The sequence below is a fragment of the Mesoplodon densirostris genome, chromosome 7, assembly GCF_025265405.1.
Source record: "Mesoplodon densirostris isolate mMesDen1 chromosome 7, mMesDen1 primary haplotype, whole genome shotgun sequence".
Classification (NCBI taxonomy): Eukaryota; Metazoa; Chordata; class Mammalia; order Artiodactyla; family Ziphiidae; genus Mesoplodon; species Mesoplodon densirostris.
In genome coordinates, this window is record NC_082667.1 from 2486392 (window position 1) to 2512280 (window position 25889).

At 55.2% G+C, this 25889-nt stretch overlaps 1 protein-coding gene across 3 annotated transcripts in view; it reads left to right on the top strand.

Moving 5' to 3' along the window:
* The window catches only part of KCNQ1 (potassium voltage-gated channel subfamily Q member 1), a 348523-nt gene that overhangs the window by 55693 nt on the left and 266941 nt on the right, over positions 1–25889 (top strand). The gene's annotated exons all lie outside the window — the stretch shown is intronic.

Here is a 25889-nt window from a genome sequence, read left to right on the forward strand (position 1 = left end):
GCCCCAGCCTCTGGCCAGGTTGCCTCCAGCCCTGGCCAACTGATGGCTGCAAGCTTGGGTCCCCAAGTCCTCGTAACGTGGCCTTGAGGCAGTGCCTGTCTTATGTGCATGCCGTCGGCTCCACTTTCCCTTTGGTGTTTCTGGATCTGGGTTCACAGGAGTTTCCCCCTCTCAGGTTACAGAGAAACAGACACAGCAGCCTCAAGCACTTGTCCGGGTTAGTCGGGTGATGGCAGTGGGCACAGATTCACTCTCGCTCTATCCCTCTCGTCTGCCCCCTCTCAGCACCACTTACTCCAGAGCGTGTCTTTGTTCCCCAATGTGAGGAGCCATTTTTGTTGTGAACCAGGAGTCCAGGTGCCAGCGGCTCTACTCTGGGATCTCCCTGTTCTGTCCACGGCTGTTTGTCCGTGCATCTCTCCCAGAGCCATGCTGCTTTGCTGATGTTTGCACTAAAATTTGTTTTACCATGTGGTTAGTATCTGTGCCCAGCTCTTCTCTTTCAGGGGCAATTCTTGCTTGTTTGTTTGTTCTCCCCAGTGACCGTCACAATCAGCTTGTCTGCCTCCCAGAAAAAATCCGATGGTGTTTCATGAATGAATCTGGGGAGACCGACATCTCTCTGGGGTGGGGTCTTTCTGTCCATGGTCAAGCCGTGTCTGTTTTATCCAGGAGGGTTTTATGGTTTCGTAACGTGGGTTTTAGACCGTTGTTGTTATTATTTTTAATATACTAATAGTTGTTCTTGTCAGTTGCCATCACAAATGGGATCTTCTCTTCCACTATGTTTCCTGGAGGTTATTTTGGTGTCTCGGAAAGCCTTTGCTCTTATCGCTTGTACAGCCTGTGACCGCCTCTGTTTTGTTATTGTTTGCAGGAGTTTTTCCTCTGGTCCTTTAGCGTTTTCTGAATTTGGAATTGCCGCTGCTTGGTTTGGTTTAGCATGCTGTTCAGGTGTGGAGACTGGCATCTGTCAGTCACTCTGCTTACCGGGCCAGGGCTAAGGGGGCTCCCTGTGCTTCCTCTGAAGGAATGTGCCAGCCCGGGCAGAGAGGTGTGCATTTTCTCAGTTGGGGGGGTCCTTCAAGTCCAATGAGAGGGCATGATTCTAAAGTGATGGTGTTGACTTCTGTTGGGTGTCTTTCCTGCCTCTGTGGAGGTGTGGACGGATGTCCTTGCTTTCCCGGGATAACTGTAACTGTCCCGGCATTTTGTTTTTACTGTCCTGTTGGGTTATACTTTCTCATATAAAGGTAGGGACTTGTTTGAAAAGTAGGACGGCCGCCATCCCAGCAAGACGGATGGCCTTTTGGGGTCATGGAGCCTTCCCCCGTTCGCCTGGTCCTGAGGACCTATGGAAGTAAGCCCGGTGCCAGCCAGGTCCGTGCCAAGGCCCCAGAGGCCGCAGCTCCTTGCAGAAGTGCACTCTGGCAGTATGGCGGCTGCCATTGGCCTGCAGAGAAATGTCCCCAAACCCCTTCTCTGGACAGGCCCTGGGGCAGGCCAGGGGTCATCTCCCTCTGGGTGAGTGGTGAGCCGGAGATGCTTCTCTCTGCTGTGGGCATCCCGGGTGCCCTGGCCGGCCGTGTGTCTGCTTCCCAGACGGGGAACTGTCCTTCCCTCTGGCCGGCCTCCTTCCCACCTCCCAGACTGCAGGGGAGGAGCTGTGGGGGGCAGGGGGAGAGTGGAGAAAGTTGGGGGGTGTCTCTGGTGCTTTGGGTTATCACAGGGTGATTTGAGCCCCTGCCCAGACTGCACAAAGCACGTCTGCTCTGCGAGCTGCTCCTGGGGTCTCCTCGTGGCCAAGGTAACTGAGGGTTCAAGAGGCAGCGGCTGGAAGGGGCCAGGAAGACCTTGCTGGGCCGGGCCCAGATCCCAAGGCTGCCATTCTACCAAATGTAAGTGCTGGTGGCGCTGGGCCCAGGGGCCTGGTCGGCCGCTCGGCCCCTGTGTAGGTCTCCTGGGGCCGTAACAAAGTCCACAGCCCCGGTGGCTTAAACAGCAGATGTTTATTGTCTCCCAGTCCCGGAGGCTGGAATCTGAGACCCAGGTGTGGGCAGGGCTGGTCCTCCTGGCCTCTCTCCTCGGCGTGTAGACGGCCGTCTCCTCCCTGTGTCCTCACGGGGTCGTCCCTCTGTGTGTGTCTGTGTCCTGACCTCCTCTTCTTATAAGGACCCCAGTCCTGTGGGGTTAGGGCCCCACCCTAGTGACCTCATTTTACCTTCCTCACCTCTTTGAAGGCCCAGCTCCAAATACAGTCACATCCTGAGGACTTGGGGTTAGGGCTTCCACATAGGGATTTGGGGGGCACACAGTTCAGCCCATAAGGCCCCCTGAGTGACTGGGGTCAGTTCCTCCTCTGCTGGGAGGTTTACTCTTAGGTTCTTAGCGGCTCCAACAACATTGAATTCCCTGGTTGATGTAAAGCATCCCGGGGACCGCCCCCGAACCCCACCCTGCCACCCCGGGCCCTGCATCAGCACCGAGGGTCCTGAGTTCGGGTGCCAAATCCTTGTGCAGCTCGGGCAGGGCCTCTGGGTGCAGCTGGGATGGGCTGGGTGAAGCCCACATAGACTCTCGGCCTGGGAATCACCACTGATGTGTCAGCGCATCCCAGGCCCTGCGCAGGGGGTAGAAACCAGACCCTTGGTTGGGGGTCACCCCAGGACCGCCCTGGGGTTGGGGGCAGACCCTGGCGGCCTCAGGCCTCGCCTGGCCCGGCCTCCACTTTCCCCTTGGCCTGGCCGGGAGCATCTCCCTCCCCAGTCAGTGCTCTCACGTTCAGACAGGTCTCCTGGGGCAGGTTTCGTGGTGCCGTCCTGGCCCCTGAGTCCCGGCAGCCCCCTGCCCGGCAGCCCCCAGCCCGGCAGCCCCCAGCCCCTGCCCGCCACTTCCTGCTTAGCACCGACCTCCACCCTCAGTCCGGGCATCTGTGAGGCTCGAGTGCCACCTGGTGGCCGTTCTCTGCAGCGCGGGCACCGTTCCCCTGCTGAGGATGGGGGCTTGGCCCAAGCTGGGGGTGCGGTCCTGCCCCCTCGCCCTCTGGGGCCTGGGATGCGTGTGCCAGCGATCAGCTCCCGTGCTCCAAGCAGAGGGCCCCCCACTGTGGTCGCATCTCCCGTCCCACCCCTCTGAGGGGAGAGACCCTGTGCCGCCTCCCTCGTCCACCCCCCTTCTCTCACATCAGCACCTTGCGCGCTGCCACCCTCGTGTACCCCCAGGAGTCCTCTCCACACAGCAGCCATTGGTTGCGGGGACGACTCTCCAGAACAAAACTCTGATCATTCTAGAAGCTCCCGGTGGCATTCAAGATCGGCTGGGCCTCTCAGGCCCCCAAATGCTGCTCACCCGGCACCGGCCCGCATGTCTGTCCCCCCCCCCTCCCCCCCCCCCCCCACGCTGCTCCCCTCTGCTCTGATGCACTGTTTGCTGACCCTTGGACACTCCCGGCCGCCTCGGGGCCCTTGCACGTGCTCTGTTCGGCATGTCACAGGACCGGCTTCTCCTCCCGTCAGGCCTCGACTTGGCTGTCACTGCTTCAGTACCCCCTCCCTAACTGCCTTCTGCGCGGTCCCGTCCCTCCTGCGGCACACCCCGCTCTTGCCCCAGCGGTCTGGGTGTGACAGGGGTCTGCGGGCGGGAGCGGGGAGTCACAGGGTCTGTCTCCTTGCTCTGTTCCCCACCCCTAAGGGCAGGGCCCCAGGGGCTGCGACCCCTCCGCAGGCCCAGAACGGTGCTTCCGGGGTTTGGATACACCTCCTTTGAGCCCACGTGCCCAGAGCTGCCCCGGGGGGCACCTCAAGCTGCTGTGCAGTCCTGGGCCTCGGTTTCCCCATCTGTAGAACGGAGGGCTTGAGCAGGATGGCCTCAGACTTAACCTTTTGATGGCCTTGCAAGGTTTCCAAGGGTTTCCTAACTCGCTGGCCTGTGGAGACAGATCCTTTGCGGTGGGTTTGAGCTGGCTGTATCCAGCCGCCACCGGGGTCATGGCCATGGGGGTGTGGAGCGTCGGGGATCCTGGGAGGAATGAGGCAGCCAGGGGCCCAGCCTCCAGGGTGGACGTGAGTTATGTCCGGGGTGGGGACGGGAAGGAGGTAAGAGGTGAAGAGGGACTGGGGGTGGGGGCGTCTGCGGGGATGTTGAGGGCTTCCTGGAGGAGGGGCCGCCCTGAGAGGGGAAGGAGGAGGTAAGCGGGTGCTGGGGGGTCGTGGGGACGGGTAGGGACCCTCCTGCAGCGGGCAACCTCAGGTGGGCCGGGCAGGCGCAGCGCCCCGGAGCTCTCGGTGGAGGTGGCGGCCTGCGGGGCGGTGGCCCCCAGGCGGAGGGAGAGCGGGTGCGTGTGGGGAGGGGGCCGCGGGGGCGGGTGTTTGCAGGCGGCCCAGGGCGGGGCCGCGGGACACCAGGTGGCGCTGTTGTCCGCGGATCGCGGGCACCGCTGGCCCCAGCCCAGAGCTCCGAGCGGAGCCAGACCGCAGCCGGGAGCCCAGGAGGGGCCGAGCGTGGGCTCCACACAGGATTCCGAGAGCAGCACGATGCTTAAATGGTGGAGAAAAAGTCATTCAAAGCTGTGTTTTCCCAGAGAGCCCATATTTCTTCCTTTCTTTTCATGCGCTCGCTTTTATGGGGCCGGAGAGCTGTTATCTCAGCTCTGTGTGAGGGAGCCCCAGGGCGGCCTCCGAGGGATTAAGCGTTCTGCTGAACCAGGGAGATTTGGGGGGCCTGAAAAAGCCATTTTGGGTGGAATCTCATCTCTGCTGCAGGGTCTGTCCCAGGGCTGTGAATGGGCCCGTTTGAGATCTGAGCCTTGTTTGTGGTTTCCCAGGGAAAAGGGCCACTGCCAGGGCTGCAGGGCCGGCTCCCAGCATGGTTCCTGAACTCAGAGGAAGCCCCGGCTGTGTGTGTGTGTGTGTGTGTGTGTGTACGTGTGTACGTGCGTGTGTGTGCCTGCCTGCGTGCACGTGTGTCTGTGCGTGGAGGTGTGTGGTGTGCTTGTGTGTCTGCTCGTGCACATCGCCGTGTGCACGCACGTGCGTGTGCGTGGGTCCGTGCGTGTGTGCTCTGTGCCCGTGTCTCTGTGTGCACGCGCGCCTGTGGACGAGTTCTGGGTCTGGGTGGCTCTTCTGTGTCTCCCCTTGTCCTGATGCTGTGGCAGAAACACTCCCCTCCCTGCTCTCTGGAATAAGAGACCCAGGCTGGGCCCAGGTGAGGGGCTGGTTTTTGTCTCTGAAATCGAGGGGTTTTTTTGTTTTGTTTTTATTTTCCTTCCTTTTTCAAATCCCACACAAAGAGAGAGGCACTCAAAAGCACAACACAAACACCGCGTATTCCATGCCTTCTGGTGGGGAACATACCAGGGAATTGTCCTGCGATGCTGCGGTTAAAAACCCCGTGAGCCGCGGCCCGGAGGCCTAGGGGATGAGGTCATTGCTGCGGCTTCCTCCCCGGCCCAGGCCCCTCGGCGGTGACCCAGCCCTCCCACCGCTGGATCACCCACCCCGGGGCTCTGGCTACCCCAGCATGGAGCGAGACTCTCCCGTCCCCTGGGCCTCAGTTTCCCAGATGCAAAACCAGGCTCCATGGGACTCTCTGGGCCCCCTTGGGCCCCTCTGCGGGCCTCACTTTTCTCAGGAACGCAGTCTAGGCTCTGTCCTCAGAACCACCCCCCCGCCCCCCGGCGGCCCCAGCTCACACTCAGCTCGGGCCTCTGCAGGCCCGCGTGTTCCCAGCTTCTGCTCTCTACACCCTTCACATGCCAGTGAAGTCGACCACGCTAAGTCAGGACCTGCGGCCCCCGTGGGGAGCCTGCTGCGTGCGCGCCCTCTGCTCTGTCCTTCACTCACACGGAGGGGATGAGACTCCCAGAGCTTAGGTCACTCCTACCCAGTGTCAGGGCACCGGAGGGTGGCCCAGGTTTTCCATTAACAAACCCCAAGGTCTTGTTTCCTCCAAGGCCGCCTCCTCCTTGGAGTGCTCTTCTCCCAGCCGTCTCCTCTCTGCTTGGTGAACTCCTGCACATCCCACAAAGCCCCGCTCCTGTACATTGGCTTTTGGGATGCCTTCCTGCTCGCTCAGTGACATCACTTGCTTCGTCCTCCAGTGCTCTGGGAAGATGTCATCTCCCCCACTGCGGGGCCTTGAGCTCCTTGGTCTCTGTCCCCAGCACACAGGAGCTGCCCAGTGAGGACTGGTTCCCACTGCCTGGGCCTTCTCTGATGTTCTGCCTCAGAATGTAGTCCACCCTTTCCCTCCACCCTGGTAAGGGGTGTCCTCGCCTGCGTTTGTTCAGCCAGCAAGTGTTTCTCGTGCACCCACTAACATGCCAGGGTCTGTGTGCAAATAGCAGGGATTCTCGGGGACAGGACACGGGCTTCATGTCTGTGCCCCCAGGGCCCTCCCTGTGGGCCCTGTGTAAGAGGGGGACAGTGCTGAAGCATGGGGAGGGACTGACCCCCCGCCCCCGGGAGCCGGAAGGTGGTGGCGGTGCCCTTCTGCGAGCACACGTGTATGTGCGTGTGGACACGCATGTCCCGCCAGGCCAGGGTTGGGCCTTGGCCTGGCTCAGGTGTCCCGCTTGTCCCTCTATAGGGCGGGGGTCTTGGCTGCCTCATGGGCAGTGACTTTCCGTGGGCAGAGCAGAGCCTCTTGGGTTTGGGGTAGAAACACTGAAAGCTAAGGGACAGCCCCACACCGCAGTCTGCATTCTAGATATTTCTGCCCAGCGGAGCTGGCTGAAGTGTGCCGGGGTCTGACCGTGCAGCCTGGGGGTGTGGAGTGGCCCGCGGCTCCAGGCCACAGGGGCCCCCTCGCTCGTGCCTCTGAGGCCCTGCCCGGTGCCGACCCAGGGAGACGGGATAGAGGGGCACTGGCCTCGGGGACGGGGGAGGGGGTGAGCTGGGGGTAGGGGTCCGGGCTGCTCCTCAGGCAGGTGAGGAAGGGCCCCACCCTGGACAATGCGTGTCTGGGGAGAGGCAGACTGCTGTGTTTGTCCACCCCGTGCCAGGTGGGGTGGGCAAGACGCAGGCAGCCCCTGCACTCCCCCGGGTCTGGGTCACCCCTGATGTCCCTGTGTGAGTCTGTGAACAGAAGCTTAAGGGCCGCCAAGCAGAATTTGAAGCTGCTGCCCTCAAGGGGTCTCGGCTAATTCTCCAGAGCCCCTTTGCCACCTGGTGGGGACCCCTGAGAACGAGAACCCCGACTCCCGGGATTCTGTGGACATTGGCCTGAGCCCCCTCTAAAGCCCTCTAAACCAGGGGCCCGGCGTCTCTGCTCCCTGTGACGGGCCCCTCACTTCCTCTAGTGTCTCCAGGGCATTTCTCCGCCACCGCCCCCATCCACACTCGAGTGTCATTGCTTCTCCCAGCGCCTGTGGCCTTTTTTCCTCATTGTGTGTGGTTGTCGTGGGTTTTTGGCTTCCTCGGCCTGGAGTGGCCTGGGCCCTCCCTTTGGGGTCTCCCTCCTGGGCTTGCAGGGGTGAGTGCCACTGTCCCTACCTTATAAGGGGGATGGTCCCCCAGCCCGAAGGCATTTGAGCAGGAGGAGGCTGAGAGCTCGAGGCTCGCGGGGCCCTCTCTGGGGCCCAGGGTGGTGGCTCGGGCTGTCCCCACCCCCGGGGCCATCGTTTATCCCCGCCAGGGTCCCCGTCCCCAGGGCTGGCTGCGTTCCTGGCCTGGAGGCAGCTGCTCCTGAGGGGACAGCTGACATTCCTTCTTGCGGGGTCTGCGCTCAGCCGAGAGCCGTGAAAACGGGAACCCTCAGCTGTAACCGGAACCTTCCGCGGGCTCACGGGCCCTGTGGGTGGAGAGGTCCTAGGGCAACTTGCACTCGCTAACAAAGGCGCCCTCTGTGAAGCCCACGCTCCGTCGCGGGCCAGGACTGTCCTGTCCATCAAGTTGGTTCAGAACCAGGGGAGGGAGGCCTGGGCAGGAGGTGGAGGAAACTGCAAAGTGTTTGAAACTTTCCCGAAAAACACGTAACCTGATCCCGCGCGAGTGGCCTGAATCGGGTCACGCCCGGGCCGGCTGGGCAGTTTTACGCCCCAAGCCTGTGCAGGGGAGGACAGGGCCCCACCTGGGGTTGAGGGACGGGGTGGGGGCGTCCACCTGCAGCCCCTGGTCCCCCAGGAAGCAGGGCACCTCCTCCAGATCACCTCCCCCGGACCCCCAGAGTTTCCTCCTGAAGGAAAGCGGAGCGGTGTTGCGGGGGGGGCCCTCGGCTCCTGCCTGGTGGCGGGTGCTCTCGGGTCCTGGGGAGACTCTGCGAGGTCAAGTGGAGGCCCTGGGGCCTGAGACCAGCCAGGGCCCGGCCTGCAGGGCTCCCCCCGCCCCCGGCTGTGTGAACCACCAGGTCTGGGTCTGTTTGTTTCTACAGTGTTTCCTGTTTTCAGGTTGTAAAGCTCTGTGCTATGAGGTGGGTGCCGGCGTGTTAGTTGCCTTCCGGGGTGTCTTTGCCGGGAGCCTGCTCAGAGCCCCTGGCCAGCACCCCGTCCGCCCTGGGCTCTGGGAGCGTCTCCTAGGCTCCCCCCTCGGGGAAGCCCGTCCCGCTGTGTCCAGGGGCCCTGGGAGGGAGGAACGACTATCCTGCTGGTGGAGGCTGCTGGGCCGGCCTCCGCTCCCTCGGGCAGAAGGAGATGGGGCTGGGACGGCAGCAGCCCATGGCCTCTCCTGGCACCCGCAATGCGTGTGCGCGCATATTCGTGTGTCCACATGTGTGCGTGTGTTTGCGTGGTCTCCTAGGCTTTCTCTCCAAAGCGGCCAGGTGTCTGGGTGGTCTCATCCTGCAGCTCTCCCCACTGTACCCGCCTCTTTTCTTCACCCTGTTCCGAGGTTGTAGAGACTCAGCTCCAGGTTGGTAACCAGAGTCAGTCGGAGCTGCCCCGGGTTGGGATGCGGGGGCTGGGGACCAGCAGGGGCGTCGGGATCTGGCCAGACGTGGAGCTTGGCCTCCCATGTCGGCAGGAGGGCCTTTCGGGCCAGGTGTCCCTCTTGCCCTTCTGGAAGGCGTCAACCGTCCAGGAAGGGGGTCTTCACCTGCACCCAGGCCGCCCATCGGCCGCCCCCCGGGGGGAGGGTCCCGCGCGGCGCTCTGCCCCCCACGGTGTGGGTCTGGCCGGGGCGGAGACGGGGGGACTGCTCCGTGTTTTCCGTCCCGCCTCGCCCGCCAGAACGTGAGGGTCCAGGACCAAAGTCAGACGTTGGGGTGCGGGCGCCTGCGCGGCCCGCAGGCCCCTCCACTGGGGATTTAGCGGGATTAGAGTGTGCCGTCCTTGGGACAGGTGTTTCCTTTATGCTCTGCCTGGGGGCTGGAGAGAAGCGCGTCATGAAGTGCCACATTCAGTAGGGTCTCCGGCTTGGGGTAGCTGGAGGGCCGGGTTTTGTTAGGGCTTGTTTTTACATCTGACCCTGACCAGCTGGAGTGCCTTGTTTTAAGCGCGGGGTAACAGCTGACATAACATAACGGGGATCAGGCTGAACAGGCAGCCGTGTCGCCGGGCGCGGGCGGGGGCCTGGCACCGGCGCTCCACGTGGGGGCTGCCCTGGGGAAGTCGTCAGGGATAATGGGATGAGCCCGGCGGGGCCTCGTGGCCGTGGGGTGCACGGCGCAGTGGGGTCTGCCAGCTGTCACCCCCGGGCGGGGGCTGGGGGCTTGCAGGTGCCAGAATAATCGCCCCAGGAGCCTGCATTCAGATGGGCTATAATCGTGTTCTCTGCTTCCCCAGGTCACGGAGAATGGGAACCAGAGGCCCCGGCTGTGCGCCCATTGAAGTGTGCCATTGTGTGACTTCATGGGCGGGAGGAGGGGGCTGGTGCAGCCCTGCGGGGTCGGGGGGCCGCTGCCCGTGCACCTTGCCCACCCCCGCACCCGACCCCTGACTCACTAAACGGACCTCAGAGCCAGGGTCGGGGGGCGGGAGAGGCTGCTCTTTGCGAATTTTCCGTCTCCCAGCTATGTGTGGGTCAGGCACACCGGGTGGGGTGGGTGGAAGGCGGGGCTGTGGAGGCCCCTGGGGCGGGGGCTGCTGGCAGCCCTCTCCTGTGACCAGGCAGGAGACGCCCCCGACTGGAGCCAGTCCCATGTGCCCAGTGGGCTGCCCGTCGGCTCCTTCTGGGCCCCTGGGCGGCAGCCCCAGCTGGGCTCAGGAGGCCTTGATGACGCCCGTGAGCACAGAGGGGGCCCAGGGAACCCCTCAAGCCTCCACAGGGTCGCGGGAATTGGGGGCCACGGTCCCCTTCTCACACACGTGGGTCTGCAGGCGCCGATCCCGCTGGGCCTCTGGCTGCCCCGGAAGGCGAGTCTGGGCCTCAGGCCTTGGCAGTTTCACTTCCCCTTGGCTGGCGGCTGCGAGACAGACACCCCCAGCCCAAAGCTCAGGGCAGGGGTGTCACGTTTGCATTTCCAGGTGGACCCAGCCACCCCTGGGCTGAGAGAATTTGCCCGTGCCAAGCTGACGCCCAAGCCGGGGCTGCTGCGAACTGGTGGTGCCAATTTCCCAGCTTGAAGGATCTGGTTGGTAAAAACATACCTGGTCCAGCCGGACACTGGCAGAGAGGCAGGGGTGCACACGCACGCACAGACACACACGTGTGGATGCACTCACGTGGCGTGCACACTCAGGCACATCCACGTGTCTGCGTGCACACGTGCACACAGGCACACTCGGCTGGAGCTTCAGCCGGCAGGGAGCGAGACGCCCTTGGGGCCGCGTTCCATTTGCACATTTAATCCAGAAACTGTCAGCACGGGAAGCCTGGATGGGAACAAAATGTCAAGTGTGTGCTGAGAGGTGCAGCCTGCCCCCTTTCCTGGCGGGCGATGGTCTGGTCAGTTTCCGAGCGTGATGAGCTGAGGATAATTTGTGCGTTCGGGACACAGTGCAGTGGGGAGACCTGGGTCGGGGGGGGTGCGGGCAGCGTTTTTATTTCATCTTCAGTTTCTTGAGCTGGGCCTGTGTCTTCTCCCCAACCGTTCTCTGAGCCCGGCTGGGAGGGTCGGAGATGGGGGCCGCAGTCCTTGGTGGTGGGGACTGGGCTGGGTCCATGTGTATTCATTTCTCAGCGTTGGCGACTCCACAAGGTCCCTGGACCCGGGCTGCAAAAGACTGAACGTGACCACAGAGCCCTGGCGACCTCACCGTTTTCAGGGTGCTGGACAGCAGGGCTCAGCCCCTGCTGTTGTGGTCCCCTGAACTTTCCCCAAGCATCCCCCTTTTGCTTAAGGGCTCTGTTTTCCTTTCAGGGTCAAGGTGATTTTCTTTTAAACAAGGACATCTGTTAGACCACTTAGTAGCTCTGGGACGTTGGGAAGATGCTCTCTCGTCCCGGGGAGTTTGTAAGAATTCCTGGTTTCTCCCCAGTGTTTGGAGAGCCGAACATGTCATAAGCTCCGTCACTGGTTGCTGTGTAAACGGGCAGCTGGAGGCCTCTGTACCCCACCTTGAGAACGGGTGGCAGTGGAGCAGCAGGCCCGGGCTCCAGGCTTCTCCCCCTTTCTGCTTCAGGGTAGGCCTGCCGTTGGCGGTGGCTCCCCAAGGCCCCAGAGCCAGGATGCGCACACACAGGCCCCCAGGCCTCACCAGAGAAACTCCAGGTGGCGGTGGTCCAGATCCCCCCAAGACCGCCTGGTGGGCTGCACACATTCCCGACTCTCCAGACCTCAGCCTAGAACCCCGGTGCTGTGGGTACCTCAAGTGCCTGGGGCTGTGGTCTGGGCACAGACAGCGTGCACGTTCTCAGTCCAGAGCTGAGGGCCTTGAGGGGCAAAGGGACAGTGGTGGACACGTGGCCTCTTCCTCCTGGCAGGGTTGGGGCGGGGGTGCTGGGGAAGTAAATGGGAAGGCCGTCAGTGCCCACCGAAGGCGCCTTAGTTGGGAATCAGTGACCTCAGTTAGGAGTCTGTTAGCAGCACCTGGGCCCTCTGCACCTGAAACGCAAGGGGGAGCGGTAACAGACAGACAGACAGGCTCAGGTTTGCCACGATGGCCGGATGTACACAGATGTGGTGGTCTCTGGGTTATGTACTCTGTTCACGTGAGCCAAAGCCAGCTTTCAATTGCGGTATAATCGACGTGTGATAGACGGCCATACTTAAAGGGCACAGTCGGACACCATGAGACCATTACCCCCAGAGCTGTCCTCAGGGCCTTGGGATCCCTCCTGCCGCCCCTCCCCACTCAGGAGGCAGCCACTGCCCTGCCCGTCAGCAGAGACTGGTCTGTACTTTCCAGGGTCCTCTGGTCAGGGCATCACACACACGTGCTCCTGTCTGGTGCCTCAGATCGTTGTTCTGAGGTTCATCCAGGTGGTTGCGTGTATCCAGGGGCCATACTTTTCGTTGCTAACTTGTGTTCTGCTGTGTGGATGGACCACGGTCTGTTTATCCATTCACATGGGGGCGGGCATTTGGGTCCTTTCCCATTTTGAGCTGTTGTGCGTACATTTGCGTTCAAGTCTTTGTAAGGACTTGTATTTCCTCTTTCTTTTAAAATATATTTTATTGAAGTATAGTGGATTTACAATGTGTTAATTTCTGCCGTACAGCAAAGTGGCTCAGTTATACATACATAGACATTCTTTTTCATATTCTTTTCCATGATGGTTTATCGCGGGGTATTGAATACAGTGCCCTGTGCTATATACGGTAGGACCTTGCTGTTAGGACTTGTACTTCTTTCTTCTTGGGTAAATACCCAGGGGTAGGATGACTGGATACTATGGTAGGTGTTTATTTAATCGCTTAAGAAACTGGCAAACTGTTTTCCGAAGTGGTCGTACCATGTCTAAGTCCCGCCAGCCGCATGAGAGTTTCAGTCCCTGCGGTCCTCACCTGCGCTGGATGGGGTTGGTCTCTTCCATTCTAGCCAATCCGATAGGGTTGGGGAGTGCTGTGTCCTGTGGTTTAATTTTCATTTTCAAATGACTAATGATGTTGAGGATCTTTTTGTGTGGTTTACTGGCCTCTGTATAACTTCTTTGGTGAAGTATCTTTCAGACCTTTGGTTCATTTAAAAATGGATCTGTTTGTCTTATTTCCTGGGTTGTGAAAGTTCTTTATATATTCTAGATACATGGGTATATGTTTTACAATTATTTCCGCCGCCCCCCAGTCTATGGCTTTCCTTTTCCTTTATTTAATAGTGTCTTTTAAAAACTAAAAGATCTCAATTTTAATGAAGTCAAATTTATTGCTTTTTCATTTTTTATCTGTTTCATGCTTTTAATGTCATATTTAGGAAATCTCTACCAAATACATGATTACTAAGGTTTTCTTCTGTGTTTTCTTCTGGTGGTTTTAGTTTCAGTGCTTACATTTAGGTCCATGAGTTACCTTTTGTCTACCATGTAAATTATGGGTTGAAGTTCTTAATTTTTATAATTTATTTTTATTGAAGTATAGTTGATTTACAAAGTTGTGTTAATTTCTGCTGTACAGAAGAGTGATTCAGTTATATATACATTCTTTTTCATATTCTTTTTCCATTATGGTTTATCCCAGGGTATTGAACATAGTTCCCTGTGCTATACAGTAGGACCTTGTTGTTTATCCATTCTATATATAATAGTTTGCGTCTGCTAATCCCAAGCTCTCAATCCATCCCTCCCCCACCTGCCTCCCCCATGGCAACCACAAGTCTGGTTTCTATGTCTGTGAGTGTGTTTCTGTTTCGTAGATAAGTTCATTTGTGTCATATTTTAGATTCCATATATAAGCGATATCATATGATATTTTTCTCTGTCTGACTTACTTCATTTAGTATGTAATCTCTAGGTCCATCCATGTTGCTACAAATGGTGTTATTTCACTTGAAGTTCTTAATTTTTTTTTTTTTTTTTTTTACGGTACGCGGGCCTCTCTTTGTTGTGGCCTCTCCCGTTGTGGAGCACAGGCTCCGGACGCACAGGCTCAGCGGCCATGGCTCACGGGCCCAGCCGCTCCACGGCATGTGGGATCCTCCCCGACCGGGGCACGAGCCCACGTCCCCTGCATCGGCAGGCGGACTCTCAACCACTGCGCCACCAGGGAAGCCCGAAGTTCTTAATTTTTTATGTGAGTGTCCAATTGTTGCAGTGCCGTACATTGAAAAGAGTATTCCTTACCCAGGGAGTCACCTTGGCACCCTTTCAAAAACTCAATTTACCATAAAAGTGTGGGCCTGTTTTTGGTGATGTGGTTCTGATGCATTGATCTTTTAGTCTGTCTTTATGCCAATACCACGTTGCCTCGATTACTACAGCTTTGTAAAAGTCTTAAAATAAGGAAAATCATCCACCTTTGCTCTTCTCTTTCAAGCTGTTTTGGTTATTCCAGGTCCTTTGCACTTCCATATAAATTTTAGAAACTGCTTGTCAATTTTTACAAAGAAGACTGGTGAGATTCTGCTTGGGATTGCATTGAACCTCAAGATCAACTGGGGGAGAATCCATCTCTTACCAATATCAGATCTTCTGACCCATGAACATTGTAGATCTCTCCATTTATGTAGATCTTTAATTTCTGTCAGAGATGTTTTGTGGTTTTCAGTGAAAGGCCTTGTACCTCTTTTGTCAGATACCAAGTTTTTCATATTTCGTTATGCTATTGTCAATGGTGTTTAGAGCTGTAATTAATTTTGGTATTTATATATCTTTTATATTGATACCTCTGTAACTCAATTTTTAGTTCTAGTAGATTTTTTGTGTGGATTCCATTGATTTTTTTTTTTTACTACATTGATCATCATGTCTGCAAATAAAGACAATTTTACCTCTTCCTTTTCGATCTGGATGCCTATTTTTTTTTCTTGCGTGATTGCACTGGCTAGCCTCTCCAGTACAATGTTTAATAGAGTTGGGAAGAGTGAACATCCTTGCCTTCTTCCCTGTCCTTCCCAGAAGTACGTTTAGTTTCTCAGTATCAAGTGTGATGTTACTAGGTTTCTGTAGATGTCCTTTATTAGACGGAGGAATTTTCCTTCTAATACTAATGCTAAGAGTTGTTTATTTTAACATGAATGGATGTTGAAATTTGTCAGGTGCTTTTTCTACACCTCTTGAGATAATCATGTTTTTTTCTCCTGTAGTCTCAATATGGTGAATTATATTGATTGATTTTTCAGACGTTAAATCAAGCTTGTGTTTCTGGATAAACCCCAGTTGGTCATGTTGTATTATTACCCTTTGTAGATATTGTTGAACTTAATTTGCTAAAATTTTGCTAAGAACTTTTGCATCTAAGTTCATGAGGGATATTGACTATAGTTTTCTTATAATGTTTTTGGTTTTGGTGTCAGAGTAATGCTGGCATGGTAGAGTGCTCTGGGAAGTGTTCTCTCTTCGTGTGGGGAAAAGAATTTTGTAGAAGTGGTCTTATTTCTACCCTATGTGTGTGGTGGAATTCATCAGTAAAGCCACCTAGGCCTGAACTTCTGTCTGTGAGAAGGTTGTTAACTAGTTTTAAATGCATTTAATAATTATGTTCAGGTTATCTATTTTTTCTTGAGTAGACCTTGGTATTTTGTGTGTTTGAGGAATTTGTTCATTTCACCTAAGACGTTAAATTGATTGGCACAAAGTTGTTCATAATATCTTCATTATTATTTTTTTAACATTTGTAGGATTGTGGTGATGTCTGTTCTCTCATTTCTATATTGGTAATTAGTGCCTTTTTTTATGATCAGTCTGGCTAGAGTTTTAGTGATTTTGTTGATCTGAAATAACCAACTTTTATCTTGGGGTTTCATTGGATGTTTTTTTCTTTTTTGTTATTTTGTTGGTTTCTGCTCTGATTTTTATTGTTTTTTTTCTGTTTGCTTAGTTTTAATGTGCTCACCTTTTTCTAGCTTTTAAGGTAGAAGCTGAGGTCATTGATTAAAGATCTCTCTTCTAATGTAGGTGTTTGGTAGTCTAAAGACCACTTTCGTTGCATCTCACAGATTTTGATGTACTGTGTTATTTTCATTCCAATTTGGCATATTTTCTAATTTCATTTTTGATTTCTTCTTTGATTCATGGGTTACTTAGAAGTGTATTACTTTCCAAACATTTGGGGATTTTCAAGATACCTTTCTGTTATTGATTTCTACTTTAATTCATTGTGGTAGAGAAAGCACTTAACATGATTTGATTCTTTCAAAATTTATTAAGACTTGTTTTATGACCCAGAGATAAGATTTATCTTTGTAGATGTTCCATGCACACTTGAAAAGAGTATGCAATCTGTTGTTGTTGGGAGGACTGTCCTATAAATGTCAATTAGAACATTGTGGTTGTCAGTGTTGTTCAGTCTCCTGTATCCGTACTGGATTTTGTGTCTACTTGTTCTCTCAATTATTGAGAGAAGGGGTGGGTATCAAAATCTCCACCTATAATTGTGGATCCATCTTTTCATTCTTCCATTTCTAGTAGTTTTTGCCCAGTGTATTTCGAAGCTTTGTTATTGGGCGCTTTAGTATTTAGAATGGTATGTCCCCTTGATGAGTTGACCCACTTATTGTTATGAAATGGCCTTCTTCATCCTGGTAACTTTCTTTGCTCTGAAATCTGCATTGTCCGGCTTTCTATTCACTCGTGTTAGCACAGTCTGTCTTTTAAACTTATTTTACTTTTAACCTCTTTGTGTCTTTATATTTAAAGTGTGTTTCTTGTGTGAAGCATATAGTTGAGTCTTCATTTGTGAGTCAAATTAAAATACTTTTAAAGGATGAATTAAGCTTATTCGCCTGTATTAATATGACTGGTGTTCTTGGTTTCACTCTGTCGTAGTCTTTTATAATTACGTGTATTTTGCCATAGTTGCTGTGGCAGTTTTCTCCGTGAGATGTGTATCCTTTGCTCTTTAAAAGTATGTTGGTATTTCGGAAGGCTTGTGCTTTTGTTCTGACAGTTACTTTTCTTCCTATACCTTTTAAAATGTCCTCAGTCGTTGTTTTTGACTTCCCCCTTCAGTAGCTGGCTTGTTGGTTATTATTGCTCTCCTTTAACCCCCACCTGTAGCCTGTACCACAAAAAACGGGCTTATTTCTTTTTTCCTCTTTTATAAGTCTCAGACCCCACAAATCCAGGATCAACAACTGAATACTTAGAGGGCAAGAAAAGGATGAGTGGCGTGGGAGATGGGGGTACTGGTGGCCTCATTGAGCAGGTGTCTCTGAGTGAAGGTGAAGGACTGAATCATGCATGCGTTTGGGGGGCAGGGGTGCTCCCGGCAGAGGGGACGGCTCCCATCCAGACCCTGAGCAAGCATGTGCCTAGCTCTTGTGTGTGGGGGGGTCAGCCTGGTGTGAAGGGTTTGGGGCTTGCTCTGGGCACTTGGGCTTTCCTTCTTGGGAGCCGGAGCTCGACGTGGGGTGCCCTCTGACTGGTGGAGGAGGGGCAGGCGGGCAGCAGCAGGGAGGCAATGGATGGTGACTTGACCGGATGCATCATTTTATTTTGATTGCACGAGTCATTTATACCCCAAATGTGGTTCCTTCTGAGGAGAAGGGTAGGAGAAGGGTAGGAGAAGGCTTTTACTGATTCTGACAGGTTTTATTTCTCAAAAAAAAAAAAAAAATCTGAACCAAGTGTGGCAAAATGGAGAAAAAGCAGGAAATGGGGTGGGAGCTTTTTCTTGTCACGTTATCTGCTATATTCTTAGGTGTATTTTTAAAATCTCATATTGAGCAAAGAAAGAAAAGTCTGTTTAGATGAAAAATTTCCGCAGCAGTTCATATGGCCGTTCTCAGCCTTGTGGGTGCAGAGGGGTACCCTGATATCCTGCGGGGGTCATGGGAACGTGTCTGCAAATGGCTAAATTCCACTGAGACATTCGCAGAGGTTACCAATCCCTGGGGGACAGCATGTCTGCAGAAGGTTTTATAGGTCTGTGGGGAGGTGGGGTTGTCTTACTGCATCACAGTGGAGCCAGCTGCGTGCAGGCGTGTGCGTGCCTGTGTGTGTACGTTTGTCTGTACGTTCGCTGGGTGCTTGGGTGTGTGCATACGTGTGTGTGTCTGTGTGTGTTGCAGCCAGGCTCTGAGACAGCGGACACAGGGACCCTGCACTCTCCCCTAGCCCTGGGCTGGGCCCTGAACTGATCCGGGGGGAGCCAGAAGTGACGGGAAGCCACGTAGGGTCTCCTCCCCGCTCGCCGTCTTGTCACTGCGTCCCCCTCCCCCGTTTCACCCTCTTTGGTGTCCTGATTCCTCACCCACTGGCCAGTTGTCTTGGATACTGTTGTGAGCTCCTGGGTCCCAGCCCGTATTCAGAGCCCCCGCACCTGGGGCAAGGGGGCGTCTCAGCTGCCGGCGCCACAGTGGAGGTGGTGGTCCCCAAGGGGCTGCAAGGGGCTTTGGGGCGGGCTGGCACTGCCCTGTCCTCCATCCAAGCCGCCGCCAGGTGATTCCGGGACCTGGCGTGTGGTGGGCCGTGCGGGAGCCCAGTGCTGCCTGGTGCCCTGGCTGTGCCAGGTCTGTTTCTGGGGGTCTCTGTGCCTGTTTGCTGAGCAGTGCTGCTCCCGGGATCCCGCTGTCTGTCCACTCGGCCCAAGGGCGGGCTCTCCTGCCCCCAGGCGCCTGCAATGGGAACAAGAGGTGGTCTGTGTGCTATGGCCGCTCCTCCAGCAGGTAGGCTGCCTGGGCTTCCGTGGGCCCGGCCTGGGGACGCCTAGGGGGCATCGGACGTGAGTGGCAGCCCACGGCCAGCTCCCCAGGCCTGCTCGGCACTTCCATGCCATGGATCCGGGACCCTGGCCCCCTGTCCGCCAGTCACCTGGCGTGAGCCTCTGTCTCCACTGTACAGTTTGTTGTGGCCAGGAGACCCCAGGGCCACTTTGTGAGTAGGATGCTGGCGGGCTCACTGCCCTCAGGACAGGAAGGCGGTCAGGCCTGAGGAGGGACAGGCCCAGGTCGGTGAGCGGTTCCGTAGCAGCCCGAGGGTAACTATCGCCGGCCTCCCAGCCACACGCGCCCCCAGCTCCGTGGGTATGGAGTGCACAGCCAGAGACAGCACGACAGGTGGGCGGAGTTTGTGCCAACAAACTGCTTTCTTAAAATTAATTCTATGAAACTAATTAATTCTACGAAGCATTTTTAGGCTTACAGAAAAATGGAGCACAAAGCTTAGAAAGTTCCCACTTACCTCCCCCCCACCCCCCGACGTGGCCCCATCGTGAACACCGTGTGTTGCAGGCGTTTGTTACAATCGATGAACCGACTTGCTTGGCTACTATTAACTCAAGTCCACAGCTCACATTAGGGTTCCCGCTTGGGTTGTTCTCTCCGTGGGTTTTGACAGATGTGCGGTGACGTGTGTTTCGGGGTCGTACAGAGCGGGCCCGCTGCCCTGAAGCGCCTGTGCACTCCCACTTTTCATCCTTCCCCCACCCCGGAGCGCGGCCACCACTGCTCTTTTTATGTCTCTAGCATCTACAAAAGCAGACAGCGCAGGCTTGGCCGCCGCCAAGTGTGAGGCCCTGGCTCAGGCCTCGTGTGAGCAGCCAGCCAGGGGCGTGTGCCCCTCCCTGGGGTCTCCGCACACAGTTTGAGGGGTGCCCTGCCCCACTACCCTGCGGGCTCTCGCCTGGCCTGCGGGAGTGCCCATCTCACTCCCCCGAGAGCCTGCCTGTGGTTCTCTGGTCCTGGCTTCTCGTGATTTCTTCTTTTCCAGAAGCATCCACACTCCGTGGCCATGAACCGGGCCATGCTCTGAGCATCCCTGGAGTGAGGGCGCCCCGTGTCCTTCTGGGGACCTTCTGGGCTTGGCCGGTAGGGGATAGAGGTCAGGCTCTCTGGCCTGGGGTTGCTGGGCTCTGGGCGGCTGAGTGTCCGTGAGGACCTGGGCCCATTGCCATCTGGGCGTGACCTTTACTCCATCCCATGTCTGAGCTCTGCTGTCCCCCGTCCCACGTCCAGAGCCTGCCGGCCGCCCGCCCACTGCTCTCCCCCGGCCAGGCCTCACCAACGCCCACGATGTGGCGGCTGGGACAGACCTCTTTAAGGAGCAGTCAGATCCGGTGCTGCCTTGTTTATAACCTCCGGAAGCTTCCCACGCTGTGAAGGGACACCTCCTGCCCCCCGTGACCCACAGAGCCCCTTGAGGCGAGGTCACAGCCCCGCCAGCCCCACCTCCCGACGCGGCCTCCCCAGGGTCCGGCCTTCGTGCGTGTTCTTTAGGCTGGAGCCCAGATGTCACTTCCTCAGGGAGGCCAGCCTCCACTCATCCCTTTTGCCCTCGTACGTCACGCGGGGGTCACGGTGCTGGGGGCTTCGCAGCGGGGGGAGGGCCTGAGATGCCGGGCTGGACCTCTCTCAGGTGGGGCACCCTCACTCTGGGGGGCGGAGGAGCTGTGTGGGTGCTCTGAGGTCTCGGGGGGCCCAGGACTGCAGAGCATCCCGGGTTGTGTGCGGGGGCGGGGACACACTTCCCAGGGTCAGAGTGCCGGGTGGCCATCCAGCAGGGACCCAGCCAACACGTGAGCCCGGGTTCTCCGAAGGAGGATGGAGCGTGGCTGTGAGTCTGAGGGCTTTTCTGGGGGAGGGGGTCGGGTCCGGAGCTTCTGGAAGGAGTCTTCCAGGGCGCCCTCAGCCTTGGGGTGGGCTGCGGGTGACCCTGGGCTCAGTGCAGCTGGGTTGCAAATGGGGTTGGGGTCCCAGGGATGAGGTTTGGATGTCCTCTGGGCTTCAGGCTTCATGAACACCTATTTCCCGAGCATCTCCTGAGCCGGCTTGGGGCCTGATGTGAACCAGCGCGAGTGAGCCGCCCTTGGGGGCCCTCGACGCGAGAGGGAGATGGACGCCAAGGGGGTCAGCAAGATGTGGGGGCCAGCACACCACCCGTCCCCTAGGAGGACAGCGAAGAGGGGGAGACCACCGGGGCAGGGGGCAGCCGCGCCAGCCCCGCTGACAGGGGGTGTTTTATGCCCTGGAGGCTGGGGGCTGCAGTCAGCAGGGTTGGAGGAGGCCGGGCGAGCTCGGTGGGCCTGGAGAGGGTCAGGCATCTCCTCTGGGCAGACAGGGGACCAATTTCTCACTCAGGGTGGTTTTAAAAAAGCCTCCCCAAGCAGATCTTCGATTTAGTGCAGCTCTGCTTATAAGTAAACTTGTCTTTTAAAAAACGATCCGTTTTTCTCGTCCATCTCTTAGGTTGGTTTGGTGATTTTTCTCATTCCGTCTCATTTTCGTTCGCTGAAAGTTCTCCTCTTTAGGTGTACAGGTCAGCGCGTCCTGGCAGACCTTCACCGTCTTAGAGTCGCCACCGCAATCAAGACCTAGAACATTCCCACCACCCCCGAAAGTCCCTCTGTGCCCTTGGCAGCCCTCCCCCCCCGCCCCCGCGCCCCCAGCACCTGGTAATCACGGATGTTTCCTGTCCCCATGGTCCTGCCTTTTCCAGGACGTCATTTGAAAGGCATCCTGAGTTCTGTAGCCTTTGTGTCTGGCTTCTTTCACGGAGCAGAACACATTTGAGCTTCATCCATGTTGTGGCCTGCGTTCAGTAATTTGTTTCCTTTTAATTGGAAAGGATAAAATGTACCCCAGTTTGTTTATCTGTTCGCGGGCTGATGGACATTTGAGCTGTTTCCAGTTTTCGGCTGTTATGATTAAAGCCACCCTGATTACTGCCGTCAGGTTTTTGAGTGGTCATATGTCTTCATTTCTCTGGGGTAAATCCCTGGGATGCTGGACCATGGGCTAGATGCACGTTGACCTTTCTAAGAAACTGCAAACTGTTTTCCACGCTCTGCTCTGTTTTTTCCTTCCTTCCATCGAAGTCTGTTTCCATCATCCGCGTTCCCATCAGCACTTAATACTGCCCGAATCGTATGCCTTAGCCGTTCTAACAGGTGTGTGGCCCCTTCCATGGCTTTAATCTCATTGCCCTGGTGACCAATGATGTGGGGCATCTCCCTGTGTGCCCACTTGCTGTTCATATATCTTTTTGGACCCAGCCTCTGTTCAGTTTTTGCCCATCCGAGTAACTGGGTCATTGGTCACATTAGTGAGCTGTAAGCGTTGCTTATATATTTTACATATAAGTCTAGATATTAGATTTCAGTGATGAGGTTTGTGTTTTGTAACTATTTTCTCCCAATCTGTGGCTTCTCTTTGCTTTTCCTTAACAGCATCTCTCAAATGAACAGAAGTTTTTAATTTTGATGAAGTCCAATTTTTCAGGGTGTTTTTTTTTTTTTTTTTTTTTTTTTTTTTCCCCTCTCCAAGGTTCATGCTTTTTGTGTTCTGTCTAAGAACTATTTGCCGGATCCAAGGTTACCGAGAGTTTTCTCCTATGTTTTCTGTGGATATTTTATAGTTTTACATTTTATATTTAGATCTGTGATCCATTTTGAGTTTAATTTTATATACAGTGACAGGTATGGACGGAGGTGAAATCTTTTGTGCATGTGGTTATTCAGTTCTCCCAGCTCCTTGTTTCCATCGAATTAGTTTGACACCTTTGATGAAAATCAGTCGACCATCTGCGTGGCTCTGTTTCTAGACTTTCTAATCTGTTCTGCCACCATCACCCTGCCTTGATTCATGTGGCTTTTATCGTAAGCCTTGAAATCAGGCTGTGTTAATCCCTCAATTTCGTTCATTTTCAAAAGTATGTTGGCAATTCTAGTCCTTTGCATTTCCATCTTAGAATCGGTTTGTTAATTTCTACCCCAGAATCCTGCTGGAATTTTGATTAGCACTGTGGTGAGTCGTTAGGTGAATTCAGGTATCAAATACATCGTAATAAAGCCGAGTTTTCTGAACACGATGGATCTCTGTGCCTCTTTAGATATTTTAAAATATCGCTCATCTGTGTTTTCTAGTTGTCAGGGCACAGATCTCACATGTAATTTGTGAGACTTGGTACCGAGTATTTCTTGGTTTTGAAGCTACTGAGATGGTATCGTTTTCTCAATTTCACTTTTGGATTGTTTGTTGCTGTATGTCAACCTCGTATCCTGTGGCTTTGCTAACCTTATTAGTTCTGGAAGCTTTTTTTTTTTTTTTTTTTTTTGGGGGGTATTCTTTAGGATTTTCTGTGGAGATGAGCATGGTGTCCCAAATAAAGTCAGCTTTGTTTTTTCCTTTTCAATCTCTGTGCCTTTTATTTCTTGTTCTTGTCTGATGCGCTGGCTGGGACCCTTTTCAATCTCTCTGTTTTTCTATTTCTCTTTCTTGCCTGATGGCCTGGCTGGGACCTCCATGACAAGATTTGGTCGTGAGGAGAGAGGAGTTGTCCTTGTCTGGTTCCTGATCTTGTGGGGAGACAAGTGGTCTCTCCCCCTTAAGCATGATCGTAGTTTTGGGGTTTTATATGTGCCCTTTATCTGCCAAGGAAGTTCTTCTCTTCCTAGTTTGCTGGGAATAGAGCATGTGTCGAGAGTGGCTATTGGATTTCGTCAGACACTTCTCCTGTATCTATCGAGATGATTCCCTGTGTTTTCTGACTTTTAATATGGTGAACTATACTGACAGGTTTTCAAATGTAAGCCAACCCTGAATTCTTAACATAAAGCCCACTTGGTCACGATGCATTTTAAAAGAATATATTGCTGGGTTTGCTTTGCTAAAATTTAGCATAGAGTTTTTGCCTGTGTGTTCACGAGGGATGCATCTGTGGTTTGCTTATAACATCACTGCTCTTGGCGTTAGGTACCACCGGCCTCGTAGAATGCGTTGGGGAGTGTCCCTGCTTTTCGATTTAGGCAGAGCTAGTGTAGAACTGCTGTGTTTCTCTGTGGGTGTTTGGTAGAGCATGGGAAGCCATCTGGGCCCAGAGTTTTCTGAGTGGGAAAATTTTCTGTTAGGAATTCAATGTCGTTCGTAGATCGGGGCTATTCGGGTTCTCTTTTTCTTCTCAGGGAACTTTCAATAGTTTGTGTCTTCGAAAACATTGTCCCCAAGGAGCCGGAGCCCCAGCCCAGACTGGGGACAAGACCGTCTTGTGATGGGTGTCACTCCCGGGCAGCCTAGGGACCGTGGGGTTTGTAGCATCCACACGCAGCTGTCAGAATGCAGGAGGCCTCCTGGGTGCCCCGAGTGGGGACACCAGAGGGCTGGTGGCCTCTGGCCCAGAGCTGCTCCAAGCCCCCTCCCCATCCCCTCGGCTGCTGGCTGCCCCTGCTCTCTGGGAACAGGTCACCGTCGGGGCGGGGGGCGGGGACATGGGGGGCTCAAGATCAGACTTTCGCCGTTTCCTTCCAGTTCTGCTCCCTGGGAAGGCAGCCCCTTCTCTGAGGAGCGAAATCCAAGTAGCCAGCTCTCAAGTCCCCGGCGTGGCTGCCTTTGTGTCACACTCTTACTTTGTAAACTTCGGCCCTAAAACAACACACGTCGTCTGAAGCTGCTCACATATCAGCTCTTGAAACAGCAAAATCCGTGCACAATTTCCTCTCAATCCCTTAAAACATTCCTGAAAGGAAAGAAAAAAAAAAAAAACTGTTTAAATTCACGCCTGTCATTAAAATCTCTGGACGTGCAGCATCAGAGCAGGTCCCCAGCTGTCAGGACACAGAGGAACGGCCCGTGCGCAGCGCACACTCGTGCATGCTCGGGCGCACGCACACGCACACACGTGCACGTGCTCTCGCTCACACACGGGTGGGAGCAGCCTGAGTGCATGCAGCGCAGTGCCTGGACCAGATCCTTAGGAAGGGTTTTCATCCCCAAGTCTCCGCTGTGGTCAGCTTCTAGTTCTGGGTCAATTCTTCAATAACACACTTTGAGAAGCTCGGCAGAGAAAATCCCCACCGCCCCCCCGCCATGGTCCTCCTCCCTGAGCCGAGTGGCCAAGGCAGAGATCGGTGGGGCGGGGCTTCTTTGGGGTACACAGCCCTCAGAAGTGGGGTTCCTGGGCTGAAAGTCAACCCCGTGTAGCTGCCCTGTGGACAGAAACAGCGCTCCCCGCCTGGGGAAGATGGGGGATTTGCTTTAAATACCTGTAGAGCTGGCTGCCGGGCAGCTGACGGTGCTGCCGTGGGCACGGCGGGCTCCCTCCCGCCCTTGCCAGCCACTCCTGTCTGGGGCTCAGGGCCTGCCTCCCCGAACCCCCCACCTGCCTTTACTCAGAGCCCTGGTGCCTCTCCCGCCACACCCCCTCTTCCCACCTGGGGCCTTGGCTTCTCTTCTGCTGGCCGCCAGCATCATGAGTTTTTCCACGGAGTGGGAAAGGGGCGACCGATGTTCCGGGACCCCTTCCCAGGAGGACAAAGCTTCAGGGCCTACAGCCTGGACGTCCCCAGGGACCCCTGGCTTGGCCGTGGTATCAAGCTGGAGCCCCCCCGCACCATTGCCACCCCCTCAGGCCAGGGGTTTGTGATCAAGGCGTGGGGGGTTGGTATCTGAGGCTGGGAGGGGGCCTCCCCCAGCTCTGGTGGTTTGGTGGTGACCAGGGACATTCCTTGGCTTGTGGAAGCATCACCCTGATCTCTGCTTCCCCATGTTCACATGGGGTTCTCCTGTGTGTGTCCTAATGTCCCCCGTTTATAAGGACACCCGTCGGATTGGATTAGGGGCCCATCCTAGTAACCTCAACTTAATCACATCTGCAATGACCATGTTTCCACATAAGGTCGCATCCTGAGGGGTCAGGACTTCAACTTACGAATTTGGGAGGGAATTTGGGCGCCCGAATGGCGCCCGAGTGGGGCAGACTTGTTGAGCGAGGGAGGTTGGGGGTTATTCTGACCTGCCCCTGTTGGCGTGAGGGGCGAGTAGCCCTCAGGGACTGTTGTCGCCCGTGGTTCTAACGGCCCAGCCCGGGTCCTGGATTTGGTGCTGTGCTCAGAGCCCGGGACTCAGCCAGAGTGAGATGGGAGAGGTTCCTGTGCTCCGGCCCTGCATCCCACTGTGACAACGGTGACCTCGTGAGGGGAAACCAGGGGGCTTCTAATATGATGAGAGGACTGGGCGGTAGAGGAAGCTGGTGGTGGAGACAGGCCGGCAG